The 10,000-nt window shown below is 45.9% G+C and overlaps 1 long non-coding RNA gene across 1 annotated transcript in view; it reads left to right on the top strand.

Annotated features, from left to right (window-relative positions):
• LOC137629076 (uncharacterized) overlaps positions 1 to 10,000 on the top strand; it is a 425,295-nt gene that overhangs the window by 379,959 nt on the left and 35,336 nt on the right. Inside the window, exon 4 of the long non-coding RNA XR_011041438.1 lies at positions 296 to 387. This is a non-coding gene — a long non-coding RNA (uncharacterized lncRNA). The remainder of the gene's footprint in view (positions 1 to 295; positions 388 to 10,000) is intronic.

Genomic DNA, 10,000 nt, shown 5'->3' with positions numbered 1-10,000 from the left:
TGGCAACTGCCAAACTTTGTTAATGTTTTTTTTTTTTTTTTTTTTTTTTTTTTTTTTTTTTGTATCTTTGTTATGGAAAACAAATGCATGAATTTTATTATTATCTTTTGTGGCGGGCGGGGGTAAGAATAGAAATGGAAATTGCAGATTACGATTTTGCTTGGACAAGATTTATGCGTTTTTCTGTTTCTAATTTCCATAATGTTTTATTTTAAAGGCTGGTTTTGTCATCCGACCAAAAAAAAAAAAAAAAAAAATAGATCCCTTTTAGATTTGCTCTCTCATATTTTTGCAGGAACCCCTGACCTATTTTCCTTCTCCCGGCTTTGTCCTTCCAACGATAAATCCTGGGCTTTCATCAGATATCAGTAAGCAGCTTTCCTAGCGGTGAGTACATGATTTAGATGTGTTGTTATATTGTGGAAGTTAGGCATTTTAATTGTGTTTCTACCCCGTTTGATAATGATCATTTTTTTTTTTACTTCGGAGAACGTGCCTAAAGCAGAAGTACCGCGGATGAAAGATAATGTTATTTTGAACAATAATTTGAACTTTAAACTTTTTACCCTTCCGTTAATGATCATGGCTGATCTGAAATTTCCACGCAATTTGGAGTTATTTTTCTGACTGTGATTTTAAATTAAGCTGGTTAGTTTTAGACATCGAATTGCTGTTCCTGGAACTCTTAGAAAGGTAAAATTCTGGATTAATTATCATGTTCATTGTTCGCTTTTATTATTAACTATTTATACTGTATGTGGTGGATCAAGTGGCATGTTCCTTTTGTAGTCCTGTATTTGATTTTTGTTTTTTTGGGGGAGGGGGAGATTAGTTGATGGGTTGTCCAATGGCTGTCCCAGTTCTCGTATTTCCGGTCATTCCAAATTCAGAAGGTAAATATCATCGGAAAACCCTATGATTTATTAAGCGTGAAGCTTTTAAAGCCAATTTGTACAACCGCCATGACAGCGGAAAGTGCCACTGCTCGCTTCACTGAAAGATGGCTCTCGGTTTTATGGCTGGCCCGGTCTGTTGCGAGCTTTAGGTACACAGGAGAGAAGGGGGCGGGGATGGGGGGGGGGGGGAGGGTTAGCCGATACCCGCTCGTATACTAGTTTTTTCATTTATTTTTGTATCCATTGTATCTGTTATTTTTTTTTATAAACTTACTTTTTACTAAAGGCATCGAATTACATTGCATCAGATATTTCATTAATTACAGACCTCTGTTAATTATTGGTTCTTTTATCATTTCATACATTTATTTTCTCTTTGGTTTTATATTTCATTTATTGTAACGTCAAAAACGGATGTATGTTTTGTTAACGCGTCTATTCGTTTGTTTTTTTCGTAAAATATTGAAAATTAAAAACAAATAGAGGAGTTCAGCTGAATTTTTCCAGGGTTTTGCCATGGTTCCTGGATGAGGAAAACAGCTATGAAATGAATCTGGATCCGGGCTAGGATGTTATTTTTATATCCTTGTTCATTTGCATGGGGGAATTGTTCAGTTCTTTCTGTCTTCAGAGAGCATAGGCTCTCTCTCTCTCTCTCTCTCTCTCTCTCTCTCTCTCTCTCTCTCTCTCTCTCTCTCTCTCTCTCAAATAGAATATCTCCCCAAAACACTGTCATTGTAAAAGTGTTTGCTGGTTCGTCAATTTGTGGGAGAGTGTGGTTATGAGTGTACCTCTCGGGTACCCCCTTCATCAGGGTATGACTACTTCCCTTCCCCCTTGAGCGTGACAAGATATATATAACGGATTTTGAGCGAAGCGAAAAATCTATTTTTGGGTGAGATAGCCATGTCGTCCTGATGGAAGTTCCTATAGGGTAGCTTCCTAGGGTATATTACAACTACGGCGATATTCCCAGAGAATTTACCTTAAGGTACCAGAATTCTAACTCCTGGAGCGAGTATCCCTCGTGAAAGGGATATCGCGACATATCAGAGGACGTATTCTAGACACGTCACATGGCAATCTACTACCTAAATAGAGATTCGTCTCGTAGGAGGGAGATTGACGAGATACGAATTCGGGAAGAAAAAGGGGGGAGCCGCTCCCAAGGCCTCCCAATCCCCCGATTCGTATGCGTGCCTGGCGCCAATCCTGGCGCCATCTGTATTCCTTGTAGCGTACACGAGGTGCTACAGATACTGTATGTAGGGAGGGGTCCTACAGCCCTTTCTTAGAAAGGCAAGGGCGGGTCCATCAGGACGACATGGCTATCTCACCCAAAAATAGATTTTTCGCTTCGCTCAAAATCCGTTTTTTGGGCTCAAGCCATGTCGTCCTGATGGAAGTGTACCAGAGCATTACTGTATCTGTGGATTCTCAGAACGTGCCGTACTCCCCGGAGATATTTATTCCCGGTCGACTAGACCTAGAGACCTAAGATGTTACCGTTATACATCTTTTCAACTAACTATAAACTATGTTAGAGCTTCCTGCCCCCTACAGGGAAGAGTCCTACTAGACTCTGGAAAGTCTCGAAGAGTACATATATCTATGTATGAATCTCAGGCAAGCTAATATAGTGGCCTCGCCCTATATTAAGTAAAGCATAGTTTGTATAGAACTACTGCGTCAATATATTGACCAGTCATCCGCACAATACTTGTATTGGACAAAGGTTTATATCCGCATAGGAAGAAACTAATAAAACCGCCCTCGTCCCTTTATGGGACGGAGTCCTCCCATTAGGGGACTTACATAAACCAATGCAACATAGCTTGCAAAACAGAACAATTCTATCAGAATTATTCCAGATAAGATACATAGAATTAAATGCTCAATTATACCAATAAATTGACACAGGTGAAAGAGACGCAAGGTTCTCAAGAACAAGTTTATTGACAGATAATAAACAGACAGGTTAACAACAAATATATATATTTATATAAAAGGGGATAACCCAAAACTTTAAGCATAAGTATGATAGTAAACAGAACTTGTTTATCTGAAAGAAAAACCATTAAACACCACTTTAATGAGATACCAAGGTATCAAGTCATAAAAAATCTGTATTACAAATCAATCACATTAGCGTTAGAAACGCTTGGCACACATGTCTGAACTTATGCAAGGTTCACCTTTGAAGGAAGGAACAGTCTATATGGGCACTTGGTGCCCTCATTTTAGTTTGTAGTACAGTATGTACCTACACACTCACCCTGGACTTAATCGTCCCAATTAAGACCACTGTTCCTCGCAGAGTTAAACAGTAGGGTTAACTACACGACCCACTGCTACCACAGATCTCTTAAGTTCCTCTACTTGCTTCGCATAGTGGCGAAAGAACACCCTGGAAGATTTCCAGCCCGTGTATGAACGGAGATGTTCAAAATCCATACAATTAAAGAAATTTAGGGATGAGGCAACTTTCCTCGGATCGTGACCTGCGGGTGTACTGTCAGGATCCGCTCTGCGAATAAAATATGTCATTTTCGCTCTGAGTTGATTCAGAGATAAATTTGAGCCTGATGTTTCTCCCCTGAATAGTTGACTACCCTTGAAGTCTGAAGTTCTACGAAGATAGACCTTTAGGCATTCTACTGGACATAGAGATGCATCTTCTTTCAGAGGGCAGATTCTCCAGGGACCCCACCTGTTGGTGGGTAACTCATTCTTGGCGAGAAACGTAGGATCCGGAAACAGGTTCAGCTCCCCCCCATCCAGGAACTGAACACGACCTGCCTCTCTCGAGAGGGCTACGATCTCACTAACCCTGGCCCCGGACGCGAGTGCAAATAGGAAAATAACTTTTTGCGTCAAATCCTTTAACGCACATTCTTCATTGCTCAACAGGGAGGCGAAATGAAGAACTTTGTCTAAAGACCATGAAATGGGCTTTGGAGGTGCTGAAGGTCTGAGCCTAGCGCAGGCTTTCGGAACTTTATTAAAGATCTCGTTACCTAGGTCGATCTGGAAGGCAAATAAAATGGGTCTCATCAAAGCCGATTTACATACTGAAATCGTGTTAGCTGCCAATCCTTGGCCATGGAGGTGGATGAAGAAAGATAAGCAGAAGTCTGTTGAGATCTCCTGCGGATTCTTTGCCTTTACAAAGGCCACCCACTTTCTCCAAGATGACTCATATTGCCTTCTAGTCGATTTGCACTTGTATTCCTCTAGGAAGTCTATGCTAGCTCTCGAAATCCCGAAACGCTTTCTCACCGCTAGGGCGAGAAAATCATGAGCTGCAGGGTCTGGGTTTTCTGTAATGAAGCGCAGACAGTCGACTTCTGGACTCGCTGGGTCAGAACTGGATGTGGTAGCGGCACGAACTTCATCTGTAGTTCCAACGCCAAGGGGAACCACATACTGTTCGCCCACTTGTGGGCCACTATTGCCGCTACCCCCTTGAAGGATCTCAGTTTGTTGAGGACCCTCAACAGAAGGTTGTGAGGAGGGAACAGATAAATCCTGGACCACCTGTTCCAGTCGAGGGACATTGCGTCCACTGCTTCCGCTAAGGGGTCCTCGTACGGGGACACGTACAGGGGCAACTTCTTGTTGTCTTTCGTCGCAAAGAGGTCTATTTGCAGTTCTGGGACTTGATTCAGAATGAAGGAAAATGATCCTGCGTCTAAGGACCATTCCGACTCTATCGGTGTGAACCTGGATAGAGCGTCCGCTGTCACATTGCGGACTCCTTGAAGGTGAACTGCCGACAGGTACCACTTCTTCTTTTCTGCCAATCGGAAAATGGCTAACATCACTTGGTTGAGAGGTGGTGACCTCGACCCTTGTCGATTCAAGCATCTCACAACCACCTCGCTGTCTGTCACCAATCTTATGTGGATCGAGTGACGCGGGGAGACTTTCTTTAAGGTAAGGAGCACTGCCATAGCTTCTAGAAAGTTTATATGAAAGGTCCTGAATAGCTTGGACCAAGTCCCCTGGACTTTTTTCCGATGAGAGTGACCTCCCCATCCCTCCTTTGAGGCGTCTGAGTGAATCGTCATCGACGGGGGAGGTGGCTGAAGAAGAACCGACTTCTTTAGATGTCTGGCTTGGGACCAAGGTCTGAGAAGAGTACGTAGCCGAGGCGGCACTGGTCTTCTCAGGTCTCTTCGCGCGTTTGATGCATACCTTCTCCAAACTCCGGTTGCATCCTTTAGCTGTGCTCTTAGCACTGGGTCTGTCACTGAAGCAAACTGGAGAGAGCCTAGTACCCTCTCTTGTTCGCGTCTTGATATCCTTTTGGAATCTAGAAGTCTCTTGACAGAGCCCGCTATCTCCTTCCTTTTCTTCATTGGGATGGAGAAACTGTGTGACAAAAGGTCCCAGTGGATTCCCAGCCACTGGAACTTTTGGGATGGAGAAAGTCGAGACTTTTTCTTGTTGATCTTGAAGCCTAGGTACTCTAGGAACTGGATCACCTGACTGGAAGCTTGTAAGCATTCGGTCTCGGATGCTGCCCACACCAGCCAGTCGTCCAGGTAGGCTACTACCTGAATTCCCTTTAGGCGTAATTGTTTGAGAGCTGCGCTCGCAAGCTTCGTGAAAATCCTTGGGGCTATGTTTAGCCCGAATGGCATGGCTCTGAAGTCGTACAGTTTCCGTTGTAGCCTGAACCCTAGGTAGGGGGAGAGTCGACGGCTGATTGGGATGTGCCAATAGGCGTCTGACAAGTCTATAGAGACTGAGTATGCCCTCTTGGGCAGTAAGGTCCTTATGTGTTGCAGTGTTAGCATCTTGAATTTGCAATTCACTATGAACTTGTTGAGTGGTGACAAGTCCAGAATGACTCTGAGCTTTTCCGAGTCTTTCTTGGGAACACAAAACAGCCTCCCTTGGAATTTGATGGACTTCACCTTTCGGATCACATTTTTCTCCAACAGTTCTTGAACGTACTCCTCCAAAATGGGGGTGGAGTGTTGGAAAAACCGAAGGCATGGGGGTGGAGTGCTGTACCAGCTCCAACCCAGTCCATTCTTGAGTAGGCTTTGGGCCCAGGGATCGAAGGTCCAGCGATCCCAAAATTTCATTAGTCTCCCTCCTACCGGTATCGTTTCACTTGGACTGCCGTCCTGAGGTCTTGCCTCCCTGACCACGACCACCTCTGAATCCCCTTCCCCTTGAGGGGCGCCTAGACGAGCCTCTGGCTGCTCCTCTAGGCTTTGCACGAAAGGAAGAAGACTGTCCTTCGAACGTTGGGGTGAATGTGGTTGACTGACCTGGCACAGCCTGGGGTACCCACTGAAAAGTAGTCGGGGTTTGTGCCACCATCTGGGGCACTGGAGGCAAAGGCAATTGCAGTTGCTGTTGCTGTCTATAAGGCTTGGCTGGCCGAGACGGTAGCCTAGTCCTCATATTCTTCCTCTTTGGTTGAGGACCCTCATCCGGGGAAGATTTTCTTTTGATAGCCAGGCCCCACTTCTGGAGAAGGTTTCTATTCTCCACGGCGGCCTTATCAACAACCTCTTTGACCACATCGGTAGGGAAAAGGTCTTTTCCCCAAATGTTGGAGGATATTAACTTCCTTGGCTCGTGTCTCACCGAAGCCCCGGTGAACACGAACTCCCTGCAAGCTCTCCTTGCCTTGACGAAGCCATAAAGGTCCTTCGTCACTGTGGCTAGGTGAGACTTAGCCACAACCATGAACATTTCATGGACCTTAGGGTCACTTGCCATCGTCTCAAGAGTAGTCTGATGAGACATTGAGGCAGCCAGTCTTTCTTTTGTCTCGAACTCTCTTCGTAAAAGAAATTCGGACAACTTGGGGAGGTCCTCGCCGAATTGCCGTCCGGCAATATCAGCCTCCAACTTTCCCACTGAGAATGTCAGATGGACATCCTTCCAGTCCTTGTGGTCCATAGGCAGAGCCAGCGACAAGGGTTTACACTCCTCCAGGGAGGGGCAAGGCTTGCCGGCCTCGATTGCCTTTAGGACAGCCGCAAACCCTTTTTGTAAAAAGGGGAAGGCTCTATCAGAAGAGGACACAAAAGAAGGGAGCTTCTTGCTCAATGCTGCTACCTTCGAATTCGAGAAGCCCCTCTCTTTCATCGAGGATGAAAGTAGGGCTTGAGCCTTAGCATGGTCCATAATAATGACCTCTTTCGGCTCTGTCTCCTCCCTTGAAGCTGGTTCTTTTCTCAGCCGGACATAGCAGTCCGGATATGATGCCTTGCTGGGCCAGAATTCTACCTCCTCTAGGAGAACTGAACCCAGCTTATCCGAAATGACGATCTTACCAGTCGTCATTGGCATGTGCTCAGCATACCTCCATGGGTTAGCATCTGAGCATATGGGAAGGTCTTTCACATTGAGCCTTTTCCGGGGCCCATGTGATTCTGCTAGGGACTGCATACGCAGTTCCATTGCAGCCGCCTTCTCCTGATTCTCCTTCTGCATTTGTTGGATCATTCCAACAATCGAAGAGAGGGCCTGTCCCAGTTCTACTGGGAGACCAGCGGATGTTGAGGGGATGGGCTCCGGCATCTGAACCGGAGTAGCCGACACCTCGTCGACCCCATCCTCTGCGACATCCGGGGTTTGAACTTGATCCTGACCTTCTGCCAGGAGGTCTTCTTCCAAACCTTCGTCCACATCAGACATCCTGTCACACAACTGGATGTCTTGCATCGCATCTGCGACTTCCTCGTCCACCTGGACTAGGTCTTGGGGGATCTCCTCTTGAGGCTGGGGAATCACTGCTTCAGCTGATGCCTGGGGAAAAAGATACGCCCTCATCTTCTCACTAGGAAGATAAGGGCCAGAGGTGTTCTTCTTGAAGCCCCTTACCCAAGTACGGAGCTTTTCCCTAGCTATATCCCTTGATTCCGCCGTTCTAGGGGAATCAAAAGCCTCAGTAATCAGGTTAGTGCATACAGTACATACCTGAGGGTCCCAATACTGGAGATCATCCTTGGAGACAGCGCATGCTGCGTGTCTCCTACAACACTCATGTCCGCAGAGGTTCCTGCTACGGACATTGCAGAAAACATTTCCGCACTTCGGAGGGTCCTCCTGTAAAGAGAAAAAATTTCCATGAGTATCAAGTGAACTATGTATCACTAGATATGCATAGTATAGCATAACAATTCATAAAGGAAAGACACACACTTGTGTTTCCCTCACAACCCATTGTTGCAGCTTTCCAGATAATAAAATCAAAATTGGTTTATCTCTACTAGAGTAACCAATGCAAGGTTTCCAGAGGAAACAGGTGGAGCTCACACCTAGGCAATGATTTTAAAATCCTGGATAATAGACGGGGAAGACTCTGCTTCCTGTCTGAGGGCAACAGCAAAGGGCTGTGCAAGAAAACACAATAGTGTTAGAAGATACAGTGCTGTACCTAAACTTTTACTATAGTTTTCTTCTTACTGTATATGCTATACAGAAGAATACTAGTACAGTATAGGAGGATGTGTGCCGGCCTGCCTTTGCCGGCCGGCACACACCACAATTAGCTTTAAAGTATACTACTTAACAGCTATAGGGCGGCAGCCTTCTGGTTCAAATGCCTGTGCCGGCGGCAGTAGCTGCCGGCCAGCAACAGCCAGTGTTGGCCGGCAATGACTGCCGGCCAGTAACTACACAAGGTAGTACCTAGCTGCCGGCCACACTCTTGGTGACCGGCAGACAAGGACTGACATAAGCCGGCCGGCAAAGGTACAAGACCGATGCCAGCCGGCAGCAAAAGAACCAAAAGACTACACCTGCCCGGCTGTCTGCCTCATAGGCCGGCAGCCGGGACAGGTACAGCACTAGAAGAAAATAGAATGGATGCCGGGATAAGAGTGTACACGACCCCCCAAGCCCGGCAACCGAAAGAGTGCATATAAGGAAGGGGAGAAACTTAATTCAGGCTTCCTTGACCAATGCCGTCCGGCTCTGTCGGCAGGCATGGATGAGGGACCAAGAGAGGTCCGGGCAGCACTCGAAAACATAAGACCCTTGCCGGCCAGCATCTCAGCCGGCCGGCAATGGCCTTAGTCAATTCCATATCCCAACCTATACTAGGTCCAGAAGTAGAATGACGTACAGTACAGTAATACCCCTGCCAGCCAGCTCTGCCGGCCGGCAAGGTACAGTACAGTAATGGCAAGGCCATTACGTAGATAGAGGGGGAAGGGACAAAAGGGTCCTGCCAACCTTGCTTTAGTGACAGATCACCCGCAGCCAAGAACTCTGTCTTAGCCTAAGGGAGATCTAAGGGAAAGGGCCAGCAATACTTGCCAGCTTCCCAAAGCACCAAAGCAAGGAAGGCGTTGCTATTCCCAAGGGAAGATTTTATCCTCCCCAAGAACAGCAACAGGACTTAGTCTGGTCGATCACAAAAGGAGGAATCATACTACAGAAACCTTCGATAGTGACGTAAGGGAGCTAAGCTCCCTTTATAAGTGTTAGGTCAGCGAGGGGAACTCTGCCCCAAGCCAGACAACACGGAGTCAGACTAAAAAACTCTGTTGTTCTGTCCCTCTTTGAACCAGACTCTGCTGGAACAGGAAGGTACAGTAACACCCTAGTATAGTTTTATCGAAAATAAATTCGGAAAAAACCACTTAGGGATAAGCCCAAGGCTTAAACAGAGGGAAAGGGATTGCATACCTTCTCCGAAGAAAAGAAAGCAACCGGGGAGAATAATAAAGTATACTAAGGCTCCATAAGCAATTAACCTAGGCACCAAGAGAATCGATTACCTAATTCACCGAAACTCTCACGTATACAATCTTGGAAATATTCCACATAGTCTAAAATGTATAAAATATAGCCTAAAGCTTTAATAAACTTTTAATTACACTCGGAAAAACCAAAATCATGCATTAAGTACTAGGACCAAACGACTAGGCTACATGGCCTAGCGTAGGCCAGAATGGCGAATACTTCGCCAAATAATACTAAGCACGAAAGGAAATCCTATGTAAAGCTAAATAGCTAAAATTTATTAAGCAAAACAACCAGGAATGTCACTCTGACTAACTAATTTATACCTAGCGAGTGACAGTGTCCAGGACACCTCTGGTAGGCTACGGCTCTTGTATCAAAGA

The sequence above is a fragment of the Palaemon carinicauda genome, chromosome 37, assembly GCF_036898095.1.
Source record: "Palaemon carinicauda isolate YSFRI2023 chromosome 37, ASM3689809v2, whole genome shotgun sequence".
Lineage (NCBI taxonomy): Eukaryota > Metazoa > Arthropoda > Malacostraca > Decapoda > Palaemonidae > Palaemon > Palaemon carinicauda.
The sequence above is the reverse complement of the archived record's forward strand: the minus strand, read 5'-3'. Positions and strand labels throughout refer to the sequence as shown.